This window comes from Hyla sarda, unplaced genomic scaffold (genome assembly GCF_029499605.1).
Source record: "Hyla sarda isolate aHylSar1 unplaced genomic scaffold, aHylSar1.hap1 scaffold_188, whole genome shotgun sequence".
NCBI classification, from domain to species: Eukaryota; Metazoa; Chordata; class Amphibia; order Anura; family Hylidae; genus Hyla; species Hyla sarda.
Genome location: NW_026608532.1, coordinates 23,756 through 43,985, shown reverse-complemented (window position 1 = coordinate 43,985; position 20,230 = coordinate 23,756). Strand labels below are relative to the sequence as shown.

General features: G+C 46.1%; 9 non-coding genes across 9 annotated transcripts; all 9 read right to left on the bottom strand.

The window, feature by feature from the left end:
* Positions 1 to 233: 233 nt before the first annotated feature.
* Positions 234 to 424, bottom strand: LOC130315653 (U2 spliceosomal RNA). Its single transcript, XR_008863112.1, has one exon. It is a non-coding gene; the product is annotated as a U2 spliceosomal RNA (small nuclear RNA).
* A 2,090-nt stretch (positions 425 to 2,514) lies between these two features.
* LOC130315652 (U2 spliceosomal RNA) lies at positions 2,515 to 2,705 on the bottom strand. The gene has a single exon (XR_008863111.1). It is a non-coding gene; the product is annotated as a U2 spliceosomal RNA (small nuclear RNA).
* Positions 2,706 to 4,791: 2,086 nt separating this feature from the next.
* LOC130315648 (U2 spliceosomal RNA) lies at positions 4,792 to 4,982 on the bottom strand. Its single transcript, XR_008863110.1, has one exon. It is a non-coding gene; the product is annotated as a U2 spliceosomal RNA (small nuclear RNA).
* Positions 4,983 to 7,061: 2,079 nt separating this feature from the next.
* On the bottom strand, positions 7,062 to 7,252 carry LOC130315636 (U2 spliceosomal RNA). The gene has a single exon (XR_008863104.1). It is a non-coding gene; the product is annotated as a U2 spliceosomal RNA (small nuclear RNA).
* Positions 7,253 to 9,339: 2,087 nt separating this feature from the next.
* On the bottom strand, positions 9,340 to 9,530 carry LOC130315624 (U2 spliceosomal RNA). The gene has a single exon (XR_008863093.1). It is a non-coding gene; the product is annotated as a U2 spliceosomal RNA (small nuclear RNA).
* Positions 9,531 to 11,615: 2,085 nt separating this feature from the next.
* On the bottom strand, positions 11,616 to 11,806 carry LOC130315612 (U2 spliceosomal RNA). Its single transcript, XR_008863082.1, has one exon. It is a non-coding gene; the product is annotated as a U2 spliceosomal RNA (small nuclear RNA).
* A 2,085-nt stretch (positions 11,807 to 13,891) lies between these two features.
* Positions 13,892 to 14,082, bottom strand: LOC130315600 (U2 spliceosomal RNA). The gene has a single exon (XR_008863071.1). It is a non-coding gene; the product is annotated as a U2 spliceosomal RNA (small nuclear RNA).
* Positions 14,083 to 16,173: 2,091 nt separating this feature from the next.
* On the bottom strand, positions 16,174 to 16,364 carry LOC130315587 (U2 spliceosomal RNA). Its single transcript, XR_008863059.1, has one exon. It is a non-coding gene; the product is annotated as a U2 spliceosomal RNA (small nuclear RNA).
* Positions 16,365 to 18,434: 2,070 nt separating this feature from the next.
* Positions 18,435 to 18,625, bottom strand: LOC130315575 (U2 spliceosomal RNA). Its single transcript, XR_008863048.1, has one exon. It is a non-coding gene; the product is annotated as a U2 spliceosomal RNA (small nuclear RNA).
* Between the last annotated feature and the right edge of the window lie 1,605 nt (positions 18,626 to 20,230).

Here is a 20,230-nt window from a genome sequence, read left to right as displayed (position 1 = left end):
TGGCTACTCAAATGATCCAATTAAGGAGGCCATTTAGTCAGCAGCAGCAGAAGTCCTGTGCCTGGACGCTCCAACAGCGGCCAGACACAAGCAGAAGCAGAAGCAGCAGCAGCACCACCTTTTGTTTTTTGGCTGCAGCAGCAGCAGCAGCAAGGCCCACAGGGCTGGCTAGCTGGCTAGCCAGCAAGCAGGTAGCAATGAAAGTAGGAATCTTTCTTTTTAACCCTGTAAGGGGGTGGTGCACTGTACCCGAAGATACTGCCATATCGGGTCAATGCATAGGGCGACGGAAGCAAGCTTCGAAATCGGCCCCCGTTCTCAAAAATCCATTTAATATATGGTCCCCAGATAGGGGACGTATCAGATATTAAACTGATAAGAACAGATACTACACTTGATCTTAGCCAAAAGGCCGAGAAGCGATAACCGTGAAAGGGGCGGGCCCAACAAGGTCCCCTTCATGGGCACTATCACTGCTTGCTGTCAGGGAGGCTGCCAGACAATTTTCCATGCACACTCTGGGCTGGGGGGCAGTCAACCACCAGTACACACAGCAGAACCTAAACCCATACCATTATTGCTAAGCAGCAAGACAGGGGCCCATTGCACTCCCACGGGGCCTTTTTAAATGCAATCCATAACCCGGATTTGCCAGGAACCCTTATTACTCCTCCTACTTGCATGTGACACTGGGCTTAGGATCTGCATAGGAAACACACACACAAGCACACACCTACCTTTGTTGCCTGCAGATGCCTCCTTGGCTGTCCCCAAACGGTATCAAACCAACACCCACGGGAAGCTGTAAGCATAGAGGACATGCCTGCACCCCATTGGACTTACCTGTGTGGGTTAAACCCGGGTTATTTGACAACCTATGGCGGTGATGGTTCTGCTCAGGCAGAGCAGTGCTGATGCTCCTCATAAAGCTGTCGCTGCTGTGAAGGTTCTAGGTGACATCACAAATCCCTATGGTTACATACACAACAAAGCTGGGTTGTTGTTGTTTACACTCTGCAAGGCCTGTGGAAGTGAGTGACATCATAGCACTGTAGTTCTGAGGGTTCTAGATGGATGCAACAATCTCCTGTTGCTTCTATGAAGGCCATAATAGACGACATCACCAAACAGCTCCATAGTCACATACACAGCAAAGGAGAGATGTTGTTTACACCTAGTGATGTCAGTGGTATTGAGTGACATCACAGCACAGTGCTAAGGCTCCTGGGCCTGGACACAGCAGCGGCTGCAATATCTCAACGGAGAATACGTTTATATATATGTGTGTGTGTGCGCGTATATATATATATATATATATATATATATATATATATATATATATTTCTCCGCCGAAATCACTTTTAAACCCATTTCCACCTTTTTTTCCCTTCTCTTCCTCTTACTTTTTTTTCACGTTTTTTTACGTTTTTCTCCTTTTCGCCTCTTTTCTGGGCGTATTATTCTTCTTTTTCTTCTTTTTTTTCGTCTAATGCATACCCCATCAGTGCAGCAATGCTTATTCAATACCGCCAGCAGATGGAGACACTGGGGGATAATTTTCTAAGGATTTATACTGATTTTTCCTGTCTGAATTTGTCGCACAGAAAGTTGCAGGCCAAATATGTGTGACATTTCTGCGACTTTAGCTTCTAGAGCATTTTTACAACATTATACATAGGTGCTGAATACATAAAAAGCGACTGTTCAGCGACAGACAAGTCGCATCGGCTGAAAGTAGGCCAGAATGTCAGTCCATGTTGGAGCAGGTTTAGATACAGTCTAAAGCATAGATCTCAAAGTCTGTGCACAGAATTTAGCAAGGGCCTCGCACCTTCTGATGCATCAGGTAGGTGCACAATAGCATAGCCTAACCCTCTGTACTTTGGTCTATATTGATGCGGGACATAGACAGCCAGCTGATGACCAATCCATTAGTGCAATGGATGGCTGGAAGCATTTGTCTTTGCCTTTGCAATACCACAGAAGCAATGCATGGTCAATGTACAGCAATGACACACCTGTGTGAACAGCCAGGAGACCCCCCCCCCCCCATGTTATGTTACATAGTTACATAGTTAGTACGGTCGAAAAAAGACATATGTCCATCAAGTTCAACCAGGGAATTAAGGGGTAGGGGTGTGGCGCGATATTGGGGAAGGGATGAGATTTTATATTTCTTCATAAGCATTAATCTTATTTTGTCAATTAGGAACATTCAGCACCCACCCGCTATCAAGGCAGCTGCCTATCATGTCATGCCCTACCTGCACAGGTGTGCTGGCTACTCAAATGATCCAATTAAGGAGGCCATTTAGTCAGCAGCAGCAGAAGTCCTGTGCCTGGACGCTCCAACAGCGGCCAGACACAAGCAGAAGCAGAAGCAGCAGCAGCACCACCTTTTGTTTTTTGGCTGCAGCAGCAGCAGCAGCAGCAAGGCCCACAGGGCTGGCTAGCTGGCTAGCCAGCAAGCAGGTAGCAATGAAAGTAGGAATCTTTCTTTTTAACCCTGTAAGGGGGTGGTGCACTGTACCCGAAGATACTGCCATATCGGGTCAATGCATAGGGCGACGGAAGCAAGCTTCGAAATCGGCCCCCGTTCTCAAAAATCCATTTAATATATGGTCCCCAGATAGGGGACGTATCAGATATTAAACTGATAAGAACAGATACTACACTTGATCTTAGCCAAAAGGCCGAGAAGCGATAACCGTGAAAGGGGCGGGCCCAACAAGGTCCCCTTCATGGGCACTATCACTGCTTGCTGTCAGGGAGGCTGCCAGACAATTTTCCATGCACACTCTGGGCTGGGGGGCAGTCAACCACCAGTACACACAGCAGAACCTAAACCCATACCATTATTGCTAAGCAGCAAGACAGGGGCCCATTGCACTCCCACGGGGCCTTTTTAAATGCAATCCATAACCCGGATTTGCCAGGAACCCTTCTTACTCCTCCTACTTGCATGTGACACTGGGCTTAGGATCTGCATAGGAAACACACACACAAGCACACACCTACCTTTGTTGCCTGCAGATGCCTCCTTGGCTGTCCCCAAACGGTATCAAACCAACACCCACGGGAAGCTGTAAGCATAGAGGACATGCCTGCACCCCATTGGACTTACCTGTGTGGGTTAAACCCGGGTTATTTGACAACCTATGGCGGTGATGGTTCTGCTCAGGCAGAGCAGTGCTGATGCTCCTCATAAAGCTGTCGCTGCTGTGAAGGTTCTAGGTGACATCACAAATCCCTATGGTTACATACACAACAAAGCTGGGTTGTTGTTGTTTACACTCTGCAAGGCCTGTGGAAGTGAGTGACATCATAGCACTGTAGTTCTGAGGGTTCTAGATGGATGCAACAATCTCCTGTTGCTTCTATGAAGGCCATAATAGACGACATCACCAAACAGCTCCATAGTCACATACACAGCAAAGGAGAGATGTTGTTTACACCTAGTGATGTCAGTGGTATTGAGTGACATCACAGCACAGTGCTAAGGCTCCTGGGCCTGGACACAGCAGCGGCTGCAATATCTCAACGGAGAATACGTTTATATATATGTGTGTGTGTGCGCGTATATATATATATATATATATATATATATATATATATATATATATTCTCCGCCGAAATCACTTTTAAACCCATTTCCACCTTTTTTTCCCTTCTCTTCCTCTTACTTTTTTTTCACGTTTTTTTACGTTTTTCTCCTTTTCGCCTCTTTTCTGGGCGTATTATTCTTCTTTTTCTTCTTTTTTTTTCGTCTAATGCATACCCCATTAGTGCAGCAATGCTTATTCAATACCGCCAGCAGATGGAGACACTGGGGGATAATTTTCTAAGGATTTATACTGATTTTTCCTGTCTGAATTTGTCGCACAGAAAGTTGCAGGCCAAATATGTGTGACATTTCTGCGACTTTAGCTTCTAGAGCATTTTTACAACATTATACATAGGTGCTGAATACATAAAAAGCGACTGTTCAGCGACAGACAAGTCGCATCGGCTGAAAGTAGGCCAGAATGTCAGTCCATGTTGGAGCAGGTTTAGATACAGTCTAAAGCATAGATCTCAAAGTCTGTGCACAGAATTTAGCAAGGGCCTCGCACCTTCTGATGCATCAGGTAGGTGCACAATAGCATAGCCTAACCCTCTGTACTTTGGTCTATATTGATGCGGGACATAGACAGCCAGCTGATGACCAATCCATTAGTGCAATGGATGGCTGGAAGCATTTGTCTTTGCCTTTGCAATACCACAGAAGCAATGCATGGTCAATGTACAGCAATGACACACCTGTGTGAACAGCCAGGAGACCCCCCCCCCCCATGTTATGTTACATAGTTACATAGTTAGTACGGTCGAAAAAAGACATATGTCCATCAAGTTCAACCAGGGAATTAAGGGGTAGGGGTGTGGCGCGATATTGGGGAAGGGATGAGATTTTATATTTCTTCATAAGCATTAATCTTATTTTGTCAATTAGGAACATTCAGCACCCACCCGCTATCAAGGCAGCTGCCTATCATGTCATGCCCTACCTGCACAGGTGTGCTGGCTACTCAAATGATCCAATTAAGGAGGCCATTTAGTCAGCAGCAGCAGAAGTCCTGTGCCTGGACGCTCCAACAGCGGCCAGACACAAGCAGAAGCAGAAGCAGCAGCAGCACCACCTTTTGTTTTTTGGCTGCAGCAGCAGCAGCAGCAAGGCCCACAGGGCTGGCTAGCTGGCTAGCCAGCAAGCAGGTAGCAATGAAAGTAGGAATCTTTCTTTTTAACCCTGTAAGGGGGTGGTGCACTGTACCCGAAGATACTGCCATATCGGGTCAATGCATAGGGCGACGGAAGCAAGCTTCGAAATCGGCCCCCGTTCTCAAAAATCCATTTAATATATGGTCCCCAGATAGGGGACGTATCAGATATTAAACTGATAAGAACAGATACTACACTTGATCTTAGCCAAAAGGCCGAGAAGCGATAACCGTGAAAGGGGCGGGCCCAACAAGGTCCCCTTCATGGGCACTATCACTGCTTGCTGTCAGGGAGGCTGCCAGACAATTTTCCATGCACACTCTGGGCTGGGGGGCAGTCAACCACCAGTACACACAGCAGAACCTAAACCCATACCATTATTGCTAAGCAGCAAGACAGGGGCCCATTGCACTCCCACGGGGCCTTTTTAAATGCAATCCATAACCCGGATTTGCCAGGAACCCTTCTTACTCCTCCTACTTGCATGTGACACTGGGCTTAGGATCTGCATAGGAAACACACACACAAGCACACACCTACCTTTGTTGCCTGCAGATGCCTCCTTGGCTGTCCCCAAACGGTATCAAACCAACACCCACGGGAAGCTGTAAGCATAGAGGACATGCCTGCACCCCATTGGACTTACCTGTGTGGGTTAAACCCGGGTTATTTGACAACCTATGGCGGTGATGGTTCTGCTCAGGCAGAGCAGTGCTGATGCTCCTCATAAAGCTGTCGCTGCTGTGAAGGTTCTAGGTGACATCACAAATCCCTATGGTTACATACACAACAAAGCTGGGTTGTTGTTGTTTACACTCTGCAAGGCCTGTGGAAGTGAGTGACATCATAGCACTGTAGTTCTGAGGGTTCTAGATGGATGCAACAATCTCCTGTTGCTTCTATGAAGGCCATAATAGACGACATCACCAAACAGCTCCATAGTCACATACACAGCAAAGGAGAGATGTTGTTTACACCTAGTGATGTCAGTGGTATTGAGTGACATCACAGCACAGTGCTAAGGCTCCTGGGCCTGGACACAGCAGCGGCTGCAATAACGGAGAATACGTTTATATATATGTGTGTGTGTGCGCGTATATATATATATATATATATATATATATATATATATATATATTCTCCGCCGAAATCACTTTTAAACCCATTTCCACCTTTTTTTCCCTTCTCTTCCTCTTACTTTTTTTTCACGTTTTTTTACGTTTTTCTCCTTTTCGCCTCTTTTCTGGGCGTATTATTCTTCTTTTTCTTCTTTTTTTTCGTCTAATGCATACCCCATCAGTGCAGCAATGCTTATTCAATACCGCCAGCAGATGGAGACACTGGGGGATAATTTTCTAAGGATTTATACTGATTTTTCCTGTCTGAATTTGTCGCACAGAAAGTTGCAGGCCAAATATGTGTGACATTTCTGCGACTTTAGCTTCTAGAGCATTTTTACAACATTATACATAGGTGCTGAATACATAAAAAGCGACTGTTCAGCGACAGACAAGTCGCATCGGCTGAAAGTAGGCCAGAATGTCAGTCCATGTTGGAGCAGGTTTAGATACAGTCTAAAGCATAGATCTCAAAGTCTGTGCACAGAATTTAGCAAGGGCCTCGCACCTTCTGATGCATCAGGTAGGTGCACAATAGCATAGCCTAACCCTCTGTACTTTGGTCTATATTGATGCGGGACATAGACAGCCAGCTGATGACCAATCCATTAGTGCAATGGATGGCTGGAAGCATTTGTCTTTGCCTTTGCAATACCACAGAAGCAATGCATGGTCAATGTACAGCAATGACACACCTGTGTGAACAGCCAGGAGACCCCCCCCCCCCCATGTTATGTTACATAGTTACATAGTTAGTACGGTCGAAAAAAGACATATGTCCATCAAGTTCAACCAGGGAATTAAGGGGTAGGGGTGTGGCGCGATATTGGGGAAGGGATGAGATTTTATATTTCTTCATAAGCATTAATCTTATTTTGTCAATTAGGAACATTCAGCACCCACCCGCTATCAAGGCAGCTGCCTATCATGTCATGCCCTACCTGCACAGGTGTGCTGGCTACTCAAATGATCCAATTAAGGAGGCCATTTAGTCAGCAGCAGCAGAAGTCCTGTGCCTGGACGCTCCAACAGCGGCCAGACACAAGCAGAAGCAGAAGCAGCAGCAGCACCACCTTTTGTTTTTTGGCTGCAGCAGCAGCAGCAGCAAGGCCCACAGGGCTGGCTAGCTGGCTAGCCAGCAAGCAGGTAGCAATGAAAGTAGGAATCTTTCTTTTTAACCCTGTAAGGGGGTGGTGCACTGTACCCGAAGATACTGCCATATCGGGTCAATGCATAGGGCGACGGAAGCAAGCTTCGAAATCGGCCCCCGTTCTCAAAAATCCATTTAATATATGGTCCCCAGATAGGGGACGTATCAGATATTAAACTGATAAGAACAGATACTACACTTGATCTTAGCCAAAAGGCCGAGAAGCGATAACCGTGAAAGGGGCGGGCCCAACAAGGTCCCCTTCATGGGCACTATCACTGCTTGCTGTCAGGGAGGCTGCCAGACAATTTTCCATGCACACTCTGGGCTGGGGGGCAGTCAACCACCAGTACACACAGCAGAACCTAAACCCATACCATTATTGCTAAGCAGCAAGACAGGGGCCCATTGCACTCCCACGGGGCCTTTTTAAATGCAATCCATAACCCGGATTTGCCAGGAACCCTTCTTACTCCTCCTACTTGCATGTGACACTGGGCTTAGGATCTGCATAGGAAACACACACACAAGCACACACCTACCTTTGTTGCCTGCAGATGCCTCCTTGGCTGTCCCCAAACGGTATCAAACCAACACCCACGGGAAGCTGTAAGCATAGAGGACATGCCTGCACCCCATTGGACTTACCTGTGTGGGTTAAACCCGGGTTATTTGACAACCTATGGCGGTGATGGTTCTGCTCAGGCAGAGCAGTGCTGATGCTCCTCATAAAGCTGTCGCTGCTGTGAAGGTTCTAGGTGACATCACAAATCCCTATGGTTACATACACAACAAAGCTGGGTTGTTGTTGTTTACACTCTGCAAGGCCTGTGGAAGTGAGTGACATCATAGCACTGTAGTTCTGAGGGTTCTAGATGGATGCAACAATCTCCTGTTGCTTCTATGAAGGCCATAATAGACGACATCACCAAACAGCTCCATAGTCACATACACAGCAAAGGAGAGATGTTGTTTACACCTAGTGATGTCAGTGGTATTGAGTGACATCACAGCACAGTGCTAAGGCTCCTGGGCCTGGACACAGCAGCGGCTGCAATATCTCAACGGAGAATACGTTTATATATATGTGTGTGTGTGCGCGTATATATATATATATATATATATATATATATATATATATATATATCTCCGCCGAAATCACTTTTAAACCCATTTCCACCTTTTTTTCCCTTCTCTTCCTCTTACTTTTTTTTCACGTTTTTTTACGTTTTTCTCCTTTTCGCCTCTTTTCTGGGCGTATTATTCTTCTTTTTCTTCTTTTTTTTTCGTCTAATGCATACCCCATTAGTGCAGCAATGCTTATTCAATACCGCCAGCAGATGGAGACACTGGGGGATAATTTTCTAAGGATTTATACTGATTTTTCCTGTCTGAATTTGTCGCACAGAAAGTTGCAGGCCAAATATGTGTGACATTTCTGCGACTTTAGCTTCTAGAGCATTTTTACAACATTATACATAGGTGCTGAATACATAAAAAGCGACTGTTCAGCGACAGACAAGTCGCATCGGCTGAAAGTAGGCCAGAATGTCAGTCCATGTTGGAGCAGGTTTAGATACAGTCTAAAGCATAGATCTCAAAGTCTGTGCACAGAATTTAGCAAGGGCCTCGCACCTTCTGATGCATCAGGTAGGTGCACAATAGCATAGCCTAACCCTCTGTACTTTGGTCTATATTGATGCGGGACATAGACAGCCAGCTGATGACCAATCCATTAGTGCAATGGATGGCTGGAAGCATTTGTCTTTGCCTTTGCAATACCACAGAAGCAATGCATGGTCAATGTACAGCAATGACACACCTGTGTGAACAGCCAGGAGACCCCCCCCCCCCCCATGTTATGTTACATAGTTACATAGTTAGTACGGTCGAAAAAAGACATATGTCCATCAAGTTCAACCAGGGAATTAAGGGGTAGGGGTGTGGCGCGATATTGGGGAAGGGATGAGATTTTATATTTCTTCATAAGCATTAATCTTATTTTGTCAATTAGGAACATTCAGCACCCACCCGCTATCAAGGCAGCTGCCTATCATGTCATGCCCTACCTGCACAGGTGTGCTGGCTACTCAAATGATCCAATTAAGGAGGCCATTTAGTCAGCAGCAGCAGAAGTCCTGTGCCTGGACGCTCCAACAGCGGCCAGACACAAGCAGAAGCAGAAGCAGCAGCAGCACCACCTTTTGTTTTTTGGCTGCAGCAGCAGCAGCAGCAAGGCCCACAGGGCTGGCTAGCTGGCTAGCCAGCAAGCAGGTAGCAATGAAAGTAGGAATCTTTCTTTTTAACCCTGTAAGGGGGTGGTGCACTGTACCCGAAGATACTGCCATATCGGGTCAATGCATAGGGCGACGGAAGCAAGCTTCGAAATCGGCCCCCGTTCTCAAAAATCCATTTAATATATGGTCCCCAGATAGGGGACGTATCAGATATTAAACTGATAAGAACAGATACTACACTTGATCTTAGCCAAAAGGCCGAGAAGCGATAACCGTGAAAGGGGCGGGCCCAACAAGGTCCCCTTCATGGGCACTATCACTGCTTGCTGTCAGGGAGGCTGCCAGACAATTTTCCATGCACACTCTGGGCTGGGGGGCAGTCAACCACCAGTACACACAGCAGAACCTAAACCCATACCATTATTGCTAAGCAGCAAGACAGGGGCCCATTGCACTCCCACGGGGCCTTTTTAAATGCAATCCATAACCCGGATTTGCCAGGAACCCTTCTTACTCCTCCTACTTGCATGTGACACTGGGCTTAGGATCTGCATAGGAAACACACACACAAGCACACACCTACCTTTGTTGCCTGCAGATGCCTCCTTGGCTGTCCCCAAACGGTATCAAACCAACACCCACGGGAAGCTGTAAGCATAGAGGACATGCCTGCACCCCATTGGACTTACCTGTGTGGGTTAAACCCGGGTTATTTGACAACCTATGGCGGTGATGGTTCTGCTCAGGCAGAGCAGTGCTGATGCTCCTCATAAAGCTGTCGCTGCTGTGAAGGTTCTAGGTGACATCACAAATCCCTATGGTTACATACACAACAAAGCTGGGTTGTTGTTGTTTACACTCTGCAAGGCCTGTGGAAGTGAGTGACATCATAGCACTGTAGTTCTGAGGGTTCTAGATGGATGCAACAATCTCCTGTTGCTTCTATGAAGGCCATAATAGACGACATCACCAAACAGCTCCATAGTCACATACACAGCAAAGGAGAGATGTTGTTTACACCTAGTGATGTCAGTGGTATTGAGTGACATCACAGCACAGTGCTAAGGCTCCTGGGCCTGGACACAGCAGCGGCTGCAATATCTCAACGGAGAATACGTTTATATATATGTGTGTGTGTGCGCGTATATATATATATATATATATATATATATATATATATATATATTTCTCCGCCGAAATCACTTTTAAACCCATTTCCACCTTTTTTTCCCTTCTCTTCCTCTTACTTTTTTTTCACGTTTTTTTACGTTTTTCTCCTTTTCGCCTCTTTTCTGGGCGTATTATTCTTCTTTTTCTTCTTTTTTTTCGTCTAATGCATACCCCATCAGTGCAGCAATGCTTATTCAATACCGCCAGCAGATGGAGACACTGGGGGATAATTTTCTAAGGATTTATACTGATTTTTCCTGTCTGAATTTGTCGCACAGAAAGTTGCAGGCCAAATATGTGTGACATTTCTGCGACTTTAGCTTCTAGAGCATTTTTACAACATTATACATAGGTGCTGAATACATAAAAAGCGACTGTTCAGCGACAGACAAGTCGCATCGGCTGAAAGTAGGCCAGAATGTCAGTCCATGTTGGAGCAGGTTTAGATACAGTCTAAAGCATAGATCTCAAAGTCTGTGCACAGAATTTAGCAAGGGCCTCGCACCTTCTGATGCATCAGGTAGGTGCACAATAGCATAGCCTAACCCTCTGTACTTTGGTCTATATTGATGCGGGACATAGACAGCCAGCTGATGACCAATCCATTAGTGCAATGGATGGCTGGAAGCATTTGTCTTTGCCTTTGCAATACCACAGAAGCAATGCATGGTCAATGTACAGCAATGACACACCTGTGTGAACAGCCAGGAGACCCCCCCCCCCCCATGTTATGTTACATAGTTACATAGTTAGTACGGTCGAAAAAAGACATATGTCCATCAAGTTCAACCAGGGAATTAAGGGGTAGGGGTGTGGCGCGATATTGGGGAAGGGATGAGATTTTATATTTCTTCATAAGCATTAATCTTATTTTGTCAATTAGGAACATTCAGCACCCACCCGCTATCAAGGCAGCTGCCTATCATGTCATGCCCTACCTGCACAGGTGTGCTGGCTACTCAAATGATCCAATTAAGGAGGCCATTTAGTCAGCAGCAGCAGAAGTCCTGTGCCTGGACGCTCCAACAGCGGCCAGACACAAGCAGAAGCAGAAGCAGCAGCAGCACCACCTTTTGTTTTTTGGCTGCAGCAGCAGCAGCAGCAAGGCCCACAGGGCTGGCTAGCTGGCTAGCCAGCAAGCAGGTAGCAATGAAAGTAGGAATCTTTCTTTTTAACCCTGTAAGGGGGTGGTGCACTGTACCCGAAGATACTGCCATATCGGGTCAATGCATAGGGCGACGGAAGCAAGCTTCGAAATCGGCCCCCGTTCTCAAAAATCCATTTAATATATGGTCCCCAGATAGGGGACGTATCAGATATTAAACTGATAAGAACAGATACTACACTTGATCTTAGCCAAAAGGCCGAGAAGCGATAACCGTGAAAGGGGCGGGCCCAACAAGGTCCCCTTCATGGGCACTATCACTGCTTGCTGTCAGGGAGGCTGCCAGACAATTTTCCATGCACACTCTGGGCTGGGGGGCAGTCAACCACCAGTACACACAGCAGAACCTAAACCCATACCATTATTGCTAAGCAGCAAGACAGGGGCCCATTGCACTCCCACGGGGCCTTTTTAAATGCAATCCATAACCCGGATTTGCCAGGAACCCTTCTTACTCCTCCTACTTGCATGTGACACTGGGCTTAGGATCTGCATAGGAAACACACACACAAGCACACACCTACCTTTGTTGCCTGCAGATGCCTCCTTGGCTGTCCCCAAACGGTATCAAACCAACACCCACGGGAAGCTGTAAGCATAGAGGACATGCCTGCACCCCATTGGACTTACCTGTGTGGGTTAAACCCGGGTTATTTGACAACCTATGGCGGTGATGGTTCTGCTCAGGCAGAGCAGTGCTGATGCTCCTCATAAAGCTGTCGCTGCTGTGAAGGTTCTAGGTGACATCACAAATCCCTATGGTTACATACACAACAAAGCTGGGTTGTTGTTGTTTACACTCTGCAAGGCCTGTGGAAGTGAGTGACATCATAGCACTGTAGTTCTGAGGGTTCTAGATGGATGCAACAATCTCCTGTTGCTTCTATGAAGGCCATAATAGACGACATCACCAAACAGCTCCATAGTCACATACACAGCAAAGGAGAGATGTTGTTTACACCTAGTGATGTCAGTGGTATTGAGTGACATCACAGCACAGTGCTAAGGCTCCTGGGCCTGGACACAGCAGCGGCTGCAATATCTCAACGGAGAATACGTTTATATATATGTGTGTGTGTGCGCGTATATATATATATATATATATATATATATATATATATATATATATTTCTCCGCCGAAATCACTTTTAAACCCATTTCCACCTTTTTTTCCCTTCTCTTCCTCTTACTTTTTTTTCACGTTTTTTTACGTTTTTCTCCTTTTCGCCTCTTTTCTGGGCGTATTATTCTTCTTTTTCTTCTTTTTTTTCGTCTAATGCATACCCCATCAGTGCAGCAATGCTTATTCAATACCGCCAGCAGATGGAGACACTGGGGGATAATTTTCTAAGGATTTATACTGATTTTTCCTGTCTGAATTTGTCGCACAGAAAGTTGCAGGCCAAATATGTGTGACATTTCTGCGACTTTAGCTTCTAGAGCATTTTTACAACATTATACATAGGTGCTGAATACATAAAAAGCGACTGTTCAGCGACAGACAAGTCGCATCGGCTGAAAGTAGGCCAGAATGTCAGTCCATGTTGGAGCAGGTTTAGATACAGTCTAAAGCATAGATCTCAAAGTCTGTGCACAGAATTTAGCAAGGGCCTCGCACCTTCTGATGCATCAGGTAGGTGCACAATAGCATAGCCTAACCCTCTGTACTTTGGTCTATATTGATGCGGGACATAGACAGCCAGCTGATGACCAATCCATTAGTGCAATGGATGGCTGGAAGCATTTGTCTTTGCCTTTGCAATACCACAGAAGCAATGCATGGTCAATGTACAGCAATGACACACCTGTGTGAACAGCCAGGAGACCCCCCCCCCCATGTTATGTTACATAGTTACATAGTTAGTACGGTCGAAAAAAGACATATGTCCATCAAGTTCAACCAGGGAATTAAGGGGTAGGGGTGTGGCGCGATATTGGGGAAGGGATGAGATTTTATATTTCTTCATAAGCATTAATCTTATTTTGTCAATTAGGAACATTCAGCACCCACCCGCTATCAAGGCAGCTGCCTATCATGTCATGCCCTACCTGCACAGGTGTGCTGGCTACTCAAATGATCCAATTAAGGAGGCCATTTAGTCAGCAGCAGCAGAAGTCCTGTGCCTGGACGCTCCAACAGCGGCCAGACACAAGCAGAAGCAGAAGCAGCAGCAGCACCACCTTTTGTTTTTTGGCTGCAGCAGCAGCAGCAGCAAGGCCCACAGGGCTGGCTAGCTGGCTAGCCAGCAAGCAGGTAGCAATGAAAGTAGGAATCTTTCTTTTTAACCCTGTAAGGGGGTGGTGCACTGTACCCGAAGATACTGCCATATCGGGTCAATGCATAGGGCGACGGAAGCAAGCTTCGAAATCGGCCCCCGTTCTCAAAAATCCATTTAATATATGGTCCCCAGATAGGGGACGTATCAGATATTAAACTGATAAGAACAGATACTACACTTGATCTTAGCCAAAAGGCCGAGAAGCGATAACCGTGAAAGGGGCGGGCCCAACAAGGTCCCCTTCATGGGCACTATCACTGCTTGCTGTCAGGGAGGCTGCCAGACAATTTTCCATGCACACTCTGGGCTGGGGGGCAGTCAACCACCAGTACACACAGCAGAACCTAAACCCATACCATTATTGCTAAGCAGCAAGACAGGGGCCCATTGCACTCCCACGGGGCCTTTTTAAATGCAATCCATAACCCGGATTTGCCAGGAACCCTTCTTACTCCTCCTACTTGCATGTGACACTGGGCTTAGGATCTGCATAGGAAACACACACACAAGCACACACCTACCTTTGTTGCCTGCAGATGCCTCCTTGGCTGTCCCCAAACGGTATCAAACCAACACCCACGGGAAGCTGTAAGCATAGAGGACATGCCTGCACCCCATTGGACTTACCTGTGTGGGTTAAACCCGGGTTATTTGACAACCTATGGCGGTGATGGTTCTGCTCAGGCAGAGCAGTGCTGATGCTCCTCATAAAGCTGTCGCTGCTGTGAAGGTTCTAGGTGACATCACAAATCCCTATGGTTACATACACAACAAAGCTGGGTTGTTGTTGTTTACACTCTGCAAGGCCTGTGGAAGTGAGTGACATCATAGCACTGTAGTTCTGAGGGTTCTAGATGGATGCAACAATCTCCTGTTGCTTCTATGAAGGCCATAATAGACGACATCACCAAACAGCTCCATAGTCACATACACAGCAAAGGAGAGATGTTGTTTACACCTAGTGATGTCAGTGGTATTGAGTGACATCACAGCACAGTGCTAAGGCTCCTGGGCCTGGACACAGCAGCGGCTGCAATATCTCAACGGAGAATACGTTTATATATATGTGTGTGTGTGCGCGTATATATATATATATATATATATATATATATATATATATATATATATTTCTCCGCCGAAATCACTTTTAAACCCATTTCCACCTTTTTTTCCCTTCTCTTCCTCTTACTTTTTTTTCACGTTTTTTTACGTTTTTCTCCTTTTCGCCTCTTTTCTGGGCGTATTATTCTTCTTTTTCTTCTTTTTTTTCGTCTAATGCATACCCCATCAGTGCAGCAATGCTTATTCAATACCGCCAGCAGATGGAGACACTGGGGGATAATTTTCTAAGGATTTATACTGATTTTTCCTGTCTGAATTTGTCGCACAGAAAGTTGCAGGCCAAATATGTGTGACATTTCTGCGACTTTAGCTTCTAGAGCATTTTTACAACATTATACATAGGTGCTGAATACATAAAAAGCGACTGTTCAGCGACAGACAAGTCGCATCGGCTGAAAGTAGGCCAGGAATGTCAGTCCATGTTGGAGCAGGTTTAGATACAGTCTAAAGCATAGATCTCAAAGTCTGTGCACAGAATTTAGCAAGGGCCTCGCACCTTCTGATGCATCAGGTAGGTGCACAATAGCATAGCCTAACCCTCTGTACTTTGGTCTATATTGATGCGGGACATAGACAGCCAGCTGATGACCAATCCATTAGTGCAATGGATGGCTGGAAGCATTTGTCTTTGCCTTTGCAATACCACAGAAGCAATGCATGGTCAATGTACAGCAATGACACACCTGTGTGAACAGCCAGGAGACCCCCCCCCCCCCCATGTTATGTTACATAGTTACATAGTTAGTACGGTCGAAAAAAGACATATGTCCATCAAGTTCAACCAGGGAATTAAGGGGTAGGGGTGTGGCGCGATATTGGGGAAGGGATGAGATTTTATATTTCTTCATAAGCATTAATCTTATTTTGTCAATTAGGAACATTCAGCACCCACCCGCTATCAAGGCAGCTGCCTATCATGTCATGCCCTACCTGCACAGGTGTGCTGGCTACTCAAATGATCCAATTAAGGAGGCCATTTAGTCAGCAGCAGCAGAAGTCCTGTGCCTGGACGCTCCAACAGCGGCCAGACACAAGCAGAAGCAGAAGCAGCAGCAGCACCACCTTTTGTTTTTTGGCTGCAGCAGCAGCAGCAGCAAGGCCCACAGGGCTGGCTAGCTGGCTAGCCAGCAAGCAGGTAGCAATGAAAGTAGGAATCTTTCTTTTTAACCCTGTAAGGGGGTGGTGCACTGTACCCGAAGATACTGCCATATCGGGTCAATGCATAGGGCGACGGAAGCAAGCTTCGAAATCGGCCCCCGTTCTCAAAAATCCATTTAATATATGGTCCCCAGATAGGGGACGTATCAGATATTAAACTGATAAGAACAGATACTACACTTGATCTTAGCCAAAAGGCCGAGAAGCGATAACCGTGAAAGGGGCGGGCCCAACAAGGTCCCCTTCATGGGCACTATCACTGCTTGCTGTCAGGGAGGCTGCCAGACAATTTTCCATGCACACTCTGGGCTGGGGGGCAGTCAACCACCAGTACACACAGCAGAACCTAAACCCATACCATTATTGCTAAGCAGCAAGACAGGGGCCCATTGCACTCCCACGGGGCCTTTTTAAATGCAATCCATAACCCGGATTTGCCAGGAACCCTTCTTACTCCTCCTACTTGCATGTGACACTGGGCTTAGGATCTGCATAGGAAACACACACACAAGCACACACCTACCTTTGTTGCCTGCAGATGCCTCCTTGGCTGTCCCCAAACGGTATCAAACCAACACCCACGGGAAGCTGTAAGCATAGAGGACATGCCTGCACCCCATTGGACTTACCTGTGTGGGTTAAACCCGGGTTATTTGACAACCTATGGCGGTGATGGTTCTGCTCAGGCAGAGCAGTGCTGATGCTCCTCATAAAGCTGTCGCTGCTGTGAAGGTTCTAGGTGACATCACAAATCCCTATGGTTACATACACAACAAAGCTGGGTTGTTGTTGTTTACACTCTGCAAGGCCTGTGGAAGTGAGTGACATCATAGCACTGTAGTTCTGAGGGTTCTAGATGGATGCAACAATCTCCTGTTGCTTCTATGAAGGCCATAATAGACGACATCACCAAACAGCTCCATAGTCACATACACAGCAAAGGAGAGATGTTGTTTACACCTAGTGATGTCAGTGGTATTGAGTGACATCACAGCACAGTGCTAAGGCTCCTGGGCCTGGACACAGCAGCGGCTGCAATATCTCAACGGAGAATACGTTTATATATATGTGTGTGTGTGCGCGTATATATATATATATATATATATATATATATATATATATATATTCACTTTTAAACCCATTTCCACCTTTTTTTCCCTTCTCTTCCTCTTACTTTTTTTTCACGTTTTTTTACGTTTTTCTCCTTTTCGCCTCTTTTCTGGGCGTATTATTCTTCTTTTTCTTCTTTTTTTTCGTCTAATGCATACCCCATCAGTGCAGCAATGCTTATTCAATACCGCCAGCAGATGGAGACACTGGGGGATAATTTTCTAAGGATTTATACTGATTTTTCCTGTCTGAATTTGTCGCACAGAAAGTTGCAGGCCAAATATGTGTGACATTTCTGCGACTTTAGCTTCTAGAGCATTTTTACAACATTATACATAGGTGCTGAATACATAAAAAGCGACTGTTCAGCGACAGACAAGTCGCATCGGCTGAAAGTAGGCCAGAATGTCAGTCCATGTTGGAGCAGGTTTAGATACAGTCTAAAGCATAGATCTCAAAGTCTGTGCACAGAATTTAGCAAGGGCCTCGCACCTTCTGATGCATCAGGTAGGTGCACAATAGCATAGCCTAACCCTCTGTACTTTGGTCTATATTGATGCGGGACATAGACAGCCAGCTGATGACCAATCCATTAGTGCAATGGATGGCTGGAAGCATTTGTCTTTGCCTTTGCAATACCACAGAAGCAATGCATGGTCAATGTACAGCAATGACACACCTGTGTGAACAGCCAGGAGACCCCCCCCCCCATGTTATGTTACATAGTTACATAGTTAGTACGGTCGAAAAAAGACATATGTCCATCAAGTTCAACCAGGGAATTAAGGGGTAGGGGTGTGGCGCGATATTGGGGAAGGGATGAGATTTTATATTTCTTCATAAGCATTAATCTTATTTTGTCAATTAGGAACATTCAGCACCCACCCGCTATCAAGGCAGCTGCCTATCATGTCATGCCCTACCTGCACAGGTGTGCTGGCTACTCAAATGATCCAATTAAGGAGGCCATTTAGTCAGCAGCAGCAGAAGTCCTGTGCCTGGACGCTCCAACAGCGGCCAGACACAAGCAGAAGCAGAAGCAGCAGCAGCACCACCTTTTGTTTTTTGGCTGCAGCAGCAGCAGCAGCAAGGCCCACAGGGCTGGCTAGCTGGCTAGCCAGCAAGCAGGTAGCAATGAAAGTAGGAATCTTTCTTTTTAACCCTGTAAGGGGGTGGTGCACTGTACCCGAAGATACTGCCATATCGGGTCAATGCATAGGGCGACGGAAGCAAGCTTCGAAATCGGCCCCCGTTCTCAAAAATCCATTTAATATATGGTCCCCAGATAGGGGACGTATCAGATATTAAACTGATAAGAACAGATACTACACTTGATCTTAGCCAAAAGGCCGAGAAGCGATAACCGTGAAAGGGGCGGGCCCAACAAGGTCCCCTTCATGGGCACTATCACTGCTTGCTGTCAGGGAGGCTGCCAGACAATTTTCCATGCACACTCTGGGCTGGGGGGCAGTCAACCACCAGTACACACAGCAGAACCTAAACCCATACCATTATTGCTAAGCAGCAAGACAGGGGCCCATTGCACTCCCACGGGGCCTTTTTAAATGCAATCCATAACCCGGATTTGCCAGGAACCCTTCTTACTCCTCCTACTTGCATGTGACACTGGGCTTAGGATCTGCATAGGAAACACACACACAAGCACACACCTACCTTTGTTGCCTGCAGATGCCTCCTTGGCTGTCCCCAAACGGTATCAAACCAACACCCACGGGAAGCTGTAAGCATAGAGGACATGCCTGCACCCCATTGGACTTACCTGTGTGGGTTAAACCCGGGTTATTTGACAACCTATGGCGGTGATGGTTCTGCTCAGGCAGAGCAGTGCTGATGCTCCTCATAAAGCTGTCGCTGCTGTGAAGGTTCTAGGTGACATCACAAATCCCTATGGTTACATACACAACAAAGCTGGGTTGTTGTTGTTTACACTCTGCAAGGCCTGTGGAAGTGAGTGACATCATAGCACTGTAGTTCTGAGGGTTCTAGATGGATGCAACAATCTCCTGTTGCTTCTATGAAGGCCATAATAGACGACATCACCAAACAGCTCCATAGTCACATACACAGCAAAGGAGAGATGTTGTTTACACCTAGTGATGTCAGTGGTATTGAGTGACATCACAGCACAGTGCTAAGGCTCCTGGGCCTGGACACAGCAGCGGCTGCAATATCTCAACGGAGAATACGTTTATATATATGTGTGTGTGTGCGCGTATATATATATATATATATATATATATATATATATATATATTTCTCCGCCGAAATCACTTTTAAACCCATTTCCACCTTTTTTTCCCTTCTCTTCCTCTTACTTTTTTTTCACGTTTTTTTACGTTTTTCTCCTTTTCGCCTCTTTTCTGGGCGTATTATTCTTCTTTTTCTTCTTTTTTTTCGTCTAATGCATACCCCATCAGTGCAGCAATGCTTATTCAATACCGCCAGCAGATGGAGACACTGGGGGATAATTTTCTAAGGATTTATACTGATTTTTCCTGTCTGAATTTGTCGCACAGAAAGTTGCAGGCCAAATATGTGTGACATTTCTGCGACTTTAGCTTCTAGAGCATTTTTACAACATTATACATAGGTGCTGAATACATAAAAAGCGACTGTTCAGCGACAGACAAGTCGCATCGGCTGAAAGTAGGCCAGAATGTCAGTCCATGTTGGAGCAGGTTTAGATACAGTCTAAAGCATAGATCTCAAAGTCTGTGCACAGAATTTAGCAAGGGCCTCGCACCTTCTGATGCATCAGGTAGGTGCACAATAGCATAGCCTAACCCTCTGTACTTTGGTCTATATTGATGCGGGACATAGACAGCCAGCTGATGACCAATCCATTAGTGCAATGGATGGCTGGAAGCATTTGTCTTTGCCTTTGCAATACCACAGAAGCAATGCATGGTCAATGCACAGCAATGACACACCTGTGTGAACAGCCA